At 39.1% G+C, this 12,167-nt stretch overlaps 1 non-coding gene across 1 annotated transcript; it reads right to left on the bottom strand.

Annotated features, from left to right (window-relative positions):
• Positions 1-8,845: 8,845 nt before the first annotated feature.
• On the bottom strand, positions 8,846-8,949 carry LOC127743712 (small nucleolar RNA R71). The gene has a single exon (XR_008005095.1). It is a non-coding gene; the product is annotated as a small nucleolar RNA R71 (small nucleolar RNA).
• Between the last annotated feature and the right edge of the window lie 3,218 nt (positions 8,950-12,167).

The raw sequence follows: 12,167 nt of genomic DNA on the forward strand, positions 1-12,167 counted from the left end.
TATTAGGAATTATATGCTGGGAATAGAGTTGAGAGTCGGAGTTGCTTTGTCTTTCTGAATTAACTCTGGTACTACTATCTTCTTTGCTTGTGATTGATCTTCTTCTATGGCAGGCTGTAAGTGCTCAAAGCCATTGCCCGTGGTCTTTGATCTCCTCTGCTACAAATTGAATGCCAGGGCCCGCGTCATTTATTCCAACGGAGGGTGAAGCGCTTAGCAAGTCATTCTCTTGGTGATCCTACTCAAAACGCCACAAACAAGGTCGAATCTTCGAGATTAGAGAATGCTACTTCTTGGATTCTAGCCTATATCACGAAGACCCTAATCTCCCCAGAAATCGGCTAAATAGGTGTCTCGAGAAGTCTCCAATGAAGCCGTGGATTAACCGTCTGAGAGATGTATAAGCATAGCTGTTGGCTTGTGCTTTTCTTCCAAGTACTCACACGAACCCAAGTAGACGCGGGTCATTGTCAGGCACGTCCATCTTAATGTGATGAAGAGAGCTAATTGGTTAGATCATCCTATTCACAATGATGAAGATCGGATATACATCTTTGAGATAGATCAAACACTGATCGAAGAAGAAACAATATTACTTTTATTAATTCATAGGACTCAGCAGGGCTCCTCCCCTCAACCTATGAGGTTTAGAAACTCATACTGAGGTAAAACACAACGATAAATGTGTATAATGAGAAAAAGTGATGTAAGTTGTCCGAATGACATGAATAAAATACTTTAAATACTAAGCTAGTAACTAGTAAGGGTACAACAATCTTTTTAGTGATAAAATTCACTTATGGGGCCCACTTGGTAAGTGTTTGGGTTGAGCTTGATGAGATCCACGTACTATGAGCTCTCTTGGATGTAGAATGCTAGCTTGGAAGTCATCTCTGGGCGTTTGGACATTGGGCTATGCTTCCTTGGGCGCTGGACGCCAAAAAATGGCAGGAAGCTAGCATTGGATGTCAGTTTTGGGCCTTCTAATCCGAAACAAGATATAAACTATTATGCATTTCTGAAAAGCTCTAGAAATTAGCTTTCCATAGCCATTAAAAATGCTCCATTTAGATTTCTGTAGCTCTAGAAAATCTCTTCCGAGTGCAGGGAGGTCAGATCTGGACAGCATCTGCAGTGTTTCTCTGTCTCTAACTCAGACTTTTGCTCCCTCTCCTCAAATTCAGCCAGAAAATACCTGAAAAGGTACAAAAACATACAAACTCAAAGTGGAATCCAAAAATGTTAATTTAACACTAAAACCTGTAAGCGTAATAAAAACTAAGTAAAACCTATTAAAAACTATATGAAAACTAAGCAAAAAAGCGAATAAAATATCCGCTCATCACAACACCAAACTGAAACTGTTACTTGTCCTCAAGCAACCTAAGATAAAATAGGATGAAAATAAGATTAGGATGCAATAAACTTCTGAGTTTCCAAAGAAGCTCAGTCAATTAGATGAGCGGGATACAGTAGTTTTTTGTTTCTGAATAGTCTTGGCATCTCACTTTCCATTGAAGCTCAGAATGGCTGGCATCTTTAGAAACTTAGAATCAAGATGATATTATTGACTCTCCTATTTAAGTTCTTTTTTATTCTTGAACACAGCTTTCAGAGTCTTGGCCGTGACCTTAAGTACCTTGTTTTCCAATATTACCACTGGATACAATAATGCCACAGACACTTTAACTGGGTGAACCTTTTCAGATTGTGACTCAGTTTTACTAGAGTCCCCAGATAGAGGTGTCCAGAGTTCTTAAGCACACTCTTTTTGCTTTGGACCATGACTTTAACCGCTTAGTCTCAAGCTTTTCACTTGACACCTTCATGCCACAAGCAAATGGTTAAGGACAGCTTTGTTTAGCCGCTTAGGCTAGGATTTCATTCCTTTGGGCCCTCCTAACCACTTATGCTCAAAGCCTTGGGCCTTTTCACCCTTGTCTTTTGGTTTAAAGGGTTATTGGCTTTTGATCTTACCTTTTGGTTTAAAGAGCTATTGCCTTTTTCTACTTCTTTTTGCTTTTTCTGTATTCTCTCTCTTTTTTGCTACTTTTTCTTGCTTCAAGAATCAATTTTTAGATTTTTCAGATTATCAATAATATTTTTTCTTTTTCCTTATTCTTTCAAGAGCCAGCATCATAAAATTCAAGTTCAAATATGCACTGTTTATTCTTTCATTCAGAAAAACTAAAGCAATGTAACTCAATCAAATTAATGTAACTATTCCTTATTGGAAAGCTCAAAAATCTATGTACCTTTATTTCTTCTTAAAAAAATATACTATTTTATTTATGTTCAATGATGATAAGAGGAATAATTTATAGCTAATTGAAAAAATAAAAATTAATTAATTTCTACTAATGCTTATGTAATCCTAAAAATTAAAAGACATAAAATAAAAATAAAAATAAAAATAAAGACTTAAATTTTTTTTCTAGTGATCATGCAACTCTAAATTTGGATGGAAATACGTGAGACAGAAAAACAAGAATTAGAATAACCATAGAAGTTATAGTTCAACTTGCTTTTGGTTACACTAGTGCATATTTCAATATTTCAAACACCAATTATTGCACAGTTATTGACCATGATATTGTTGATGACTTGCTTTCAATTAATTGCTCTTTTTGTAATTTCATATTTCATCATTAATGACTGCATCTTCCTCGTGATTGTGAGTGTGCTTGTTATCCTTATTCTCTGCATTTATCTTGATTAAGCAAATAACCGTCATACCACTAAGTTTGAACTAGTTTTCTAACTTCTAACTTGCTTAACATGCTAATTTTTCTTTTTTATTTTCAAACTAACCATTTCACAATTCTTGTGGGTATGAAGCTTATTGAGCTTAATAAACAAGCATTGTGCTACTATTGCGAGAATTCTTAGTCTATGGCTTTGTTTTGAATTCTAATTTTTGTTGCCTAGTTTCCAAGAGTTATTTTCTTTTAACTCACTTCATGCATATGTCAATCCTTGCTTTCTATTCCTCTACTTGGCTTAATTGCTTATATAATGTAATATCTATTTTCAGGATGGCTAATAGAGGGAAACCCGATGTTACTTCTAGAAAGTGGAAGAAACCTCAAGCCTCCACTCTTTTCCCTTTGGCCAATTATGCTAAGAACCCACTTAATGAAAAGGACAAAGAGAACCAATAGCTACTTGCCACTGACACAGACAGGTTTCCCAACCTGTACTATGAGCTCCACTTCCCGACCTATCGGAAGAAGAATCTAAACATTGAGAAGAAACTGGCCATTCCCACCGACCTGAGGCGATCCATTGAGGCCCGTATTGAGGGACTAGGCCTAGGTTTCGTTAATAGGGATTTAGGTTGGATAAACACATCTTGGGTCAAGGAATTTTACTGTAACTTCTTCAGAGCGACCCTTGATTCGGTTTACCTGTGAGGCGGACAAATATTGGTTACAGAGGCTGCCATTGAGGTTGCACTCCATTGTCTGCCTAAGACAGGTACTACAGATGCTTATGAGCAGGCAGAGATGGAGATGTATTGCATGACTTTTGACTATGAGGCTCTGAGATGTGTTATTGCCACCCCGGATGCCCCTTGGGTGATGGATGCTAATAATAAGAAACCCAAGGGGATATTGTTTGCTCACCTATCGAGAGAGGCTAGGACTTGGTAGTAGATCTTTGCCACCTATGTCATGCCTACTATCAATATTACTGAAATTCCGCTGGACATGCTCGTCCGGGTCAGTTGTGTGATGGAGGGGAAGGAGGTATACTTCCCCTGGTTGATCAGGAGATACGTGTGGGGAGCACATGTTCGTGGCATACTTCCATTTCCCACTCTGGTCACTAGGATGGCTGAGCTAGCAAGTGCTCCATGGAGAGACGATGACGTGTCACCACTAGCCCCTGATGACGGTAAGGAGGATGTTATTCCGTGGGGTACGTGGGTGCACGAGAAGCCACCATCCCGGCGTGCATCTAGAGCTCGAGCCAGAGCAGCACCAGCTGGACCCTCCTCTTCATCAGCTGCAGCAGGACCCTCAGCACCAGCAGCACCATTAGCACCACCACTAGCACCCCAGCCGACTTATCTTCTGGTACAACGTCTGTTCCGCTTCATGGAGCGTAGTGAGTGCCGCATTATGCGACACCTTGATAGAGTGGATCAAATGTTCATGGCACTGCGCGTTGAGCTACCCCCTCTTCCCGATCCTTCTTCATCTGAAGAAGAGCACGAGGAGGAGTAGGCTCAGCTAGAGGCACCTCCATAGATACAGGCCACCCTGGAGGCGCAGCAGCCGCCTGAGGAGCCACAGCCTGAGACCCAGCAGCCAGATGCGACTGTTGACCCCCATTTCGAGCCTGAGCAGTAGCATCAAGGACGATGCTTCATTCTAAGTGTGGGGAGGTCATCGCTATTGCCGTCGGTGGAGTTATCATCTTGGTGATGCCAAAGCATCTTAGGCTAGTTTCACTAGCCTTTTTCTTTGTTTTTAGTAGGTTTTATGCACTTTCTTGCATTATAAGTAAGAAAGTGGGTTAGAAATTCATATATGCATAGATTCATCCAACCATGGTTAATTTGCTGCAATTTCATGAGAATTATGCTATAATTACTTGGGTGCTAAGAAGGATGCTAATTCTCACAGATTTAGCAATGCTTTGATGCATATGTTGGCTGATGACGGGTAAGGAAATGCAAAGAAGGAGGTTGAAGAAGGGTCATGAAGAGGAGGAACATGAAGCAACGTTGGTGGCCAAGTTGGACCACCAACATTGCCTCCAACGTTGAAAAGGGGAGCAGAGCAATACTCTGCATAATTTGCTGATACATACGTTGGAGGCAACGTTGGCAAGCCAATGTTACCCTTAACGTGGTGATTAAATGTGCTTTCTGGAGATTTGGAAACTTTGTAACGACACGCATGCGTGCTATACGCGCACACGTGGATTGGGAATTCTGATAATCCACGCGCACGCGCAGCTAACGCATACGCGTGGATGGGTAACATTGGACCAACAACGTCACCTCTAATGTAGTGGCCAACGTGTGCAATACTGAGCTCAAAATTGTGATTTTGAAAATGCGCAATGACGCGCACACGCGAGTTAGCTTTTCGAGCATGCACGCGCACGCGCACAGCACGCGCACGCATGGATCAGCCAACGTTGGAGGGAACATTGCCAGTCCAACACTGATGGAAACGTTCATCTAAAGCTTTGAAAATGGAATTTAGGATCTCTGCATCCACGCACACGCGTACATGACGCGTACATGTGGATGAGCATTTTTACCCCAAGTGCGCGGACGCGCAAAGCACGCGTGCGCGTGGGTAGAAGAACGTTGGCACTCCAACGTTGAGTCAAACATCGATGACAGCAAGCAGAACTGAATTTTAATAGAAACATTTGATTCAACGTTGGTTATCAAACGTGGACTCCAACGTGAAGAACCAGCACTCGGCACACTCAAGCAAAGCTCCTCTCAACAGCAAGGAAACCCATCGGAGCAACTTTAACCCAATTCAATTAAGGCCAAAAGTCCAATTCAGATACTGAAGAATAAATTAAAGAAAGTGTATAAATTGCTTAGAATTCAAGTTTATCGAAACAATTTTGGAACGGAGTGATAAACCACTATTTTATAGTTTATATTGTATTTAATTGAGTGGTTTTATCAAGCTTTTCACCCACTTATTCATAGGATTTGCATGACTTTACAATTCCTTCCTAGTTTAGTTCTATGATTGAAAACATGCTTCTTTGGTCTTAATTTAGCTAATCTTAACCCTCTCTTATTACCATTCGATACCTTGATCTGTGTGTTAAATGTTTCAGGCTTCATAGGGCAGGAATGGCTTAGAGAATGAAGAGGAAGCGTGCAAAAATGGAAGGAACACAAGGAATTGAGGAGATGACCAGCGAGAAGTCACGCGGTCGCATGGCTCACGCGACCGCGCGAAATGGAAGAAATCAGAGGGACGCGTTCGCGTGCTTGACGCGACCGCACGGATTGGAAGCTGCATGAACGACGCGAATGCGTGGACGACGCGCATGCGTGGTACGAAAAACCCTGAGTGACGTGATCGCGTGGACAACGCAGACGCGTGACGGGCGCCATCTGCAGAATTACAAAAGTCGCTGGCAGAGATTCTGGGCTACATTTTAACCCAGTTTTCGGCCCAGAAACACAGATTAAAGTCAGGGAACATGCAGAGACTCAAGAGGACTGGAAATTCAATCATTACTCACACTTTTCATAGTTTAGATGTAGTTTTTAGTGAGAGAGGTTCTCTCCTCTCTCTGAGGATTTAGGATTAGGATTCCTCTTAAAGGATTTAGGATTTCGACTCTTCATCAAGTTCAATATTCCTTTTACTTTATATTTCTCTTTTACTTCCAGATGCTTTAATGCTTGTATTACTTGTGTTGCCTATTTGGCTTATGAACTTTTCATGTTAGGATTTTCTTAATTAATATACTTTGAGGTATTTCAGACTTATGATTGTTTTCTCTAATTTATGTTATTGATGCTTGGGCTCTATCCAAATTATTTTTATTCAAGTAGATTTTATTCCCTTTTGGCTTTGGTTGATTAATTGGTAACTCTTGAGTTGTCAAACTCAGCAGTGGCTGAAATTGGCAGATTCTAATTGATCTAGATCGCTCTAAAGCTAGTCTTCCCACAAGGATTGACTAGGACTTGAGGATCAAACTAATTAGTCCACTTGACTTTCCTTTGCTTTAGTAAAGGTTAACTAAGTGGGATTAAAACCCAATTCTCATCACACTTGTCAATTAAATTACTTGTTCAACCTTTTTAAAAACCCCAAAATATACCTTTGCATAACCATTAATAAGAACATACCTCCCTGCAATTTCTTGAGAAGACGACCCGAGATTTAAATACTCGGTTATCAATTTTAAAGGGGTTTGTTACTTGTGACAACCAAAACGTTTGTACGAAGGGATTTTCTGTTAGTTTAGAATCTATACTCACAACGCGACTATATTTTTATGAAGTTCTTTACTAGCAAAAATCCTAACGTCATGGAGATTCATACTGAGACTCTGTCAATTTTCATTTTCTTTTCAATTTCAATTCTGTAATGTATTTTTCAATTCCAGTTTTCATTCTTAGAGCTATGAACAACTAAACCCATTTTATTAGATTAGGGAGCTCTATGTAATTCAATGGATCAATATTAGTTTTCATTCATCTTCTTCTTTCTTTTCTCTTGATTTTGATAGAAAGCTTTCGGTCTTCATCTAATTTGATAGTTCTCTTGGGAAAGAAGCTATTCATAATTGGATCTCCTCTGAAACTTAGAAGACGAATGAGGAGATCATACTAGAAATGCCTTATCACATTGGATTAGATTAGGGTTTGGATGGATATCGTGACATGTAATCCTACCAACACTTTGATCTATGAATATGTGTGGTATAATCAGTGACCATACTTCATTTCTTCCCATGAGCACTTAAATCAAGGAATTGGGAATTTGTTCATGCTTAGAGAGATTAGATTGCCAAGGAATTGGGATCTAATCACCTAAGATTGCCAAGGAGATCGATGAATGCATTGATTGAGGAATAGATGAGAATGAACCTGATCCGGAGAATTATGACATCTCCTGACCCCAATGAGCTTCCCATCCTCTGATCTACCCATTCTCTTTACATTCTGTTCTTTAATTTCATGCTTAATCCCCATTCCCATTTAAATTCTTGCAATTTAAACTTTTGCTCTTTATATTCCGTAATTTACTTTTTGTTCATTTAATTTCTTGCAATTTAAGTTTCCCGCCAATTTACTTTGTGCAATCTCAATTCCAATTCTGATTTTGCTCAACTAGAACAATTATCCAATTAAAGTTGCTCAACCAACCAATCCCTGTGGGATTCGACCTCACTTTATTGTGAGTTTTTACTTGACAATAATCCGGTGCACTTACCAGTAAGAAAATTGTTGAGAGACAATTTTTGAGTGAATCAAGTTTATGGTGCCATTGCCGAGGATTGATTTTGTATTGACAATTACTAAATTGAAGGATAACTAGATTGAGAAATTTTATTTTCTTTTGAAGTTTAATTTCAACTGTTCATTGTCGCTTTATGCAATTCTTGTTGTTTCCCTTTTATTTTTTTTCTTTTCTTTCCTTACTTTCCATCAAGCTAACCCACTAACCGTTCGATAAATTGTTCTAACCAAGCTAACTATACTCTATTCTAGTAGATTCTGCACTTGCTATTTCTTCTACTTGTTCATTGTATGACAAGTAGAAGAGGGAAAACCTCAACCTCTTTTGATAGTGAATCGGAGAGGACCTTCTTTAGATTAAGGAGGGAAGCAAGAGGGAAGAAGGTTATTGGTGCAGAGGAAGAGGAAGAAGACTTGGATACTGACATGGAGGATGATATGGAAAACCATCATGAAGGAGAGGTGAACAACAATGCCAGAAGAGGTGCAGATAACTATGCTAGACAAAAGAGGAGAGTGCTTGGTTCCTACATCAACCCAAACCCAGAAAATTGTGGTAGCAGCATTTAAAAGCCAACCATCCATGCTAATAATTTTGAATTGAAGCCTCAACTCATCACACTCGTCCAAAACAATTGTTCTTTCGGGGGAAGTGCACAAGAGGACCTTAATGAGCATCTCACTACATTCCTAAGGATCTGTGATACAGTTAAATCTAATGGTGTTCATCCTGATACCTATAGATTGCTACTGTTTCCATTCTCTTTGAAGCGCAAAGCATCCAAGTGGTTGGAATCATTTCCTAAAGGAAGCTTGACAACCTAGGAAGATGTGGTGAATAAATTCTTGGCAAGGTTCTACCATCCTCAAAGAGTGAATAGATTGAGAACCGAGGTGCAGACATTCAGACAGTAAGATGGTGAAACCTTATATGAGGCTTGGGAGAGATTCAAAGATTTGACAAGAAAGTGCCCCCCTGATATGTTTAATGAATGGGTGCAACTACACATCTTTTATAAAGGGCTTTCCTATGAATCAAAGAAGGCTGTAGACCACTCATCTGGAGGCTCTGTTAACAAGAAGAAGATTACTGAAGAAGCCGTTGATGTCATAGAAACAGTGGCTGACAACGAATATTTCTATGCCTCAGAAAGGAGCAACAACAAAGGAGTTTTGGAGCTGAACAACACGGATGCAATCCTGGCCCAAAACAAGATGATTACTAAGCAACTAGCTGAGTTAACCAAGCAAATGGAGAAGAATTAGGCTACAGCCATCCACACTCAACCATCACCTCAATCAGAGCCAAACACTGTGAAAGGAGTTAATTGGGAGGAAGTCAACTACCTGGGAAATTCATCTACGCAAGTTAATGATCCATATCCAAAGACCTATAATCCTAGTTGGAGGAACCATCCAAATTTTGGGTGGGGAAACTGATAAACCCCATTTGTAGGGTTTATCTTATGCTTCATTTAAGGGATTTTATGACCTTTTACCCACATTTATTCAATGAAATAGCATGGTTTTATAACTTCTCCTTTAATTGTGCTTAAGAGTGAAAATATGTTTTTATAACTTCTCCATTAGATGCCTTGATATGTTTGCTAAGTGATTTTAGATTTAGGAGGCGAGGATTGGACCAAGGGAATGAAGGAAAAGCATGTAGAAATGGAGAACTCATGGAGAAATAAAGGAAACGCAAAAGCTGTCAAGCCGACCTCTTCGCACTTAATCGGCCATAACTTGAGCTACAGAGGTCCAAATGATGCGGTTCCAGTTGGGTTGGAAAGCTAACATCCGGGGCTTCGAAACGATATAAGATTTTCTATGGTTGAACTGCGCATGGTGACGCGTACGCGCATAGTACGCGCACGCGCCGTTGCTGCCACCTGGTTCACTTAAAGTAAAACGTGGCCAGCGAATTCTAAAGCCTTGTGGGCCCAATCCAACTCATTTTTTATACTATTTAAGCCAAGGATTGATAGGGGAATGGGGATACTTTCATACTTTAGAAGTTAGTTACCATTAGTTTAGTTTAGCTTAGTTTTAGTAGTTAATTTCTAGAAAGAGAAGCTCTCACTTCTCTGTAGGATTAGGATTAGGATTAGGTTTAGTTCTTAGATCTAGGTTTTAATCTTTGCTTTCTTCCACTTCTATCTCTCAATTCTTTGTTGCTACATTCATCTTCTTCTATTTTTTTGTTGTAATTTCCTTTATGTTGTTCTTATATTTTGTTGTAGATCTAATATTGTTCCTTCTACTTTCTTCCAATTCAATAAAAGGTAATTCATAATAAATGTGTTTCTTTTAATTGTTGTTGTTAATTCATTGCTTTGCAATAATTGTTGTTAGATTTTGTTCTTGTTGTTGATTTACTATGTTTTCCTTTTGTGCCTTCTAAGTGTTTGATGAAATGCTTGGTTGGATTTTAGAGTAAAGTTTTATGTTCTTGGCTTGGAAAGGTAACTTAGGAACTATTGAGTTACTAATGTCCAAGTAATTGATGATTGGGATCCATTGACTCTAGTTCTCACTAATTGGATTAGTGGAGAGTTAGGACTTATGGACTAGGATTGATATAGCTCATTTGACTTTCCTTTACTACTAGTTAGAGGATGATTTAATGAGATTAATCCTTACCAATTCTCATATTGTGGTTAGTGATTAGGATAGAGATCCTTGACCACCAACCCTTGCCAAGACCTTTTTAGGCCTTAGTTTACTTTCTTGCCATTTATCTTTCATGCTTCATATCAAAACCCCAAAATAACTCACAACCAATAACAAGACACTCTATTGTAATTCCTAGGGAGAACGACCCGAGGTTCAATACTTCAGTTTATAAATTTAGGGGTTTGTTTTAGTGACAAACAATCTTTTTTATGAAAGGATTATTGTTGGTTTAGAGACTATACTTCGACGAGATTTCATTTGTAAAATTCTAAACCGTCAAAAATCTAATCATCAAAAATGGCGCCGTTGTCGGGGACTTGCAATGGTGTTATGTTATTGGTTATTGTACATATGTGAATAGTGTGAATATCTTGCTTTTTGCTTTATTTGCTAGTTGTAGAATTTTGTTTCTCTTGATTTCTATTAGCTTTTGAATTTTATTTTCTCTTTTCATTATGAATTCTCACTTTGGCTATGAGTGTAGTTACAACTATGTTGTAGGCAATGGAAACTTTGATGAGAATGTGTATCAAGAATGGGATAATCAAAAGTGGGAAGAGCCATATGCTTATGATCAATCCTCCTGGCAACAACCCCACCAATGCACTATGAAGAAGAGCCATTCTATGATGCATACCAATCCAATGGCTATGGTGAATCTCCTTGTGACTTTCAAGAACCACCACCATATTCCTATGAATCATATCCTCAACATAATCATCAACTATACTCACAAGCCTCTTTTCACCAAATACCTCCGTATGACTCTAATCCTTATCCACCACACCAACTTCCTTTTGAACCATATGAGCCATACATGGAACCACAATTCCAAGATTACTACTCCCAAGAACCACCTCAATACACACCACCACCTTACCAAGAAGAACCACCTTCTTATAATAAACCCTCTCTCCAAGACAATGAACCCTCTTACCCACTACAATCCTCAACGGATGAAATCCTTAGCCTTATACTTCAGGGGCAAGGAGAAATGCAAAGAAAGACACTAGAATTTATGGCTACATTGACCAAGGTAGTAAGCATTTTAGCATCCCAATGCTTGAGCACTCAAAGCACTCCCATAGTCACATGTGGAGAATCAATTAAAGAGCATAGCATGAAGGAGAGATTGGAAACTCCGGTGGAAAATGAGGAATGCCACTTTGTATTAGAAATTTGAAGAACCTTCTTCCAATGAATTTGAAAGTGATATGGAGGTAGATTTCTCTCGTCCTCCCATTTATGACTTGAGTGATGGTGAAGAGTTAGATGAAGTTGATGAACAAAGGATTGAGAATGAAGAAGTTTATGAAGAGGTAGTGATTGACAAGGAAGTAAACAAGGGAGTAGAGCTTGCAAGCACATTGGAGATACCTCTCCCCAAGCCACCACCATCCATTTTCTCATTCAAGTGGGTAAATTCCTTATACTTAAGCTTTGTTATTCCCCTTGAATATGGTTTGCTTGAGACGGATGGTCAACTTAGAAAAATTAGTGGCTTTAAGAGTAAAAAGGAGATGGT

Source organism: Arachis duranensis, chromosome 10 (genome assembly GCF_000817695.3).
Source record: "Arachis duranensis cultivar V14167 chromosome 10, aradu.V14167.gnm2.J7QH, whole genome shotgun sequence".
Lineage (NCBI taxonomy): Eukaryota > Viridiplantae > Streptophyta > Magnoliopsida > Fabales > Fabaceae > Arachis > Arachis duranensis.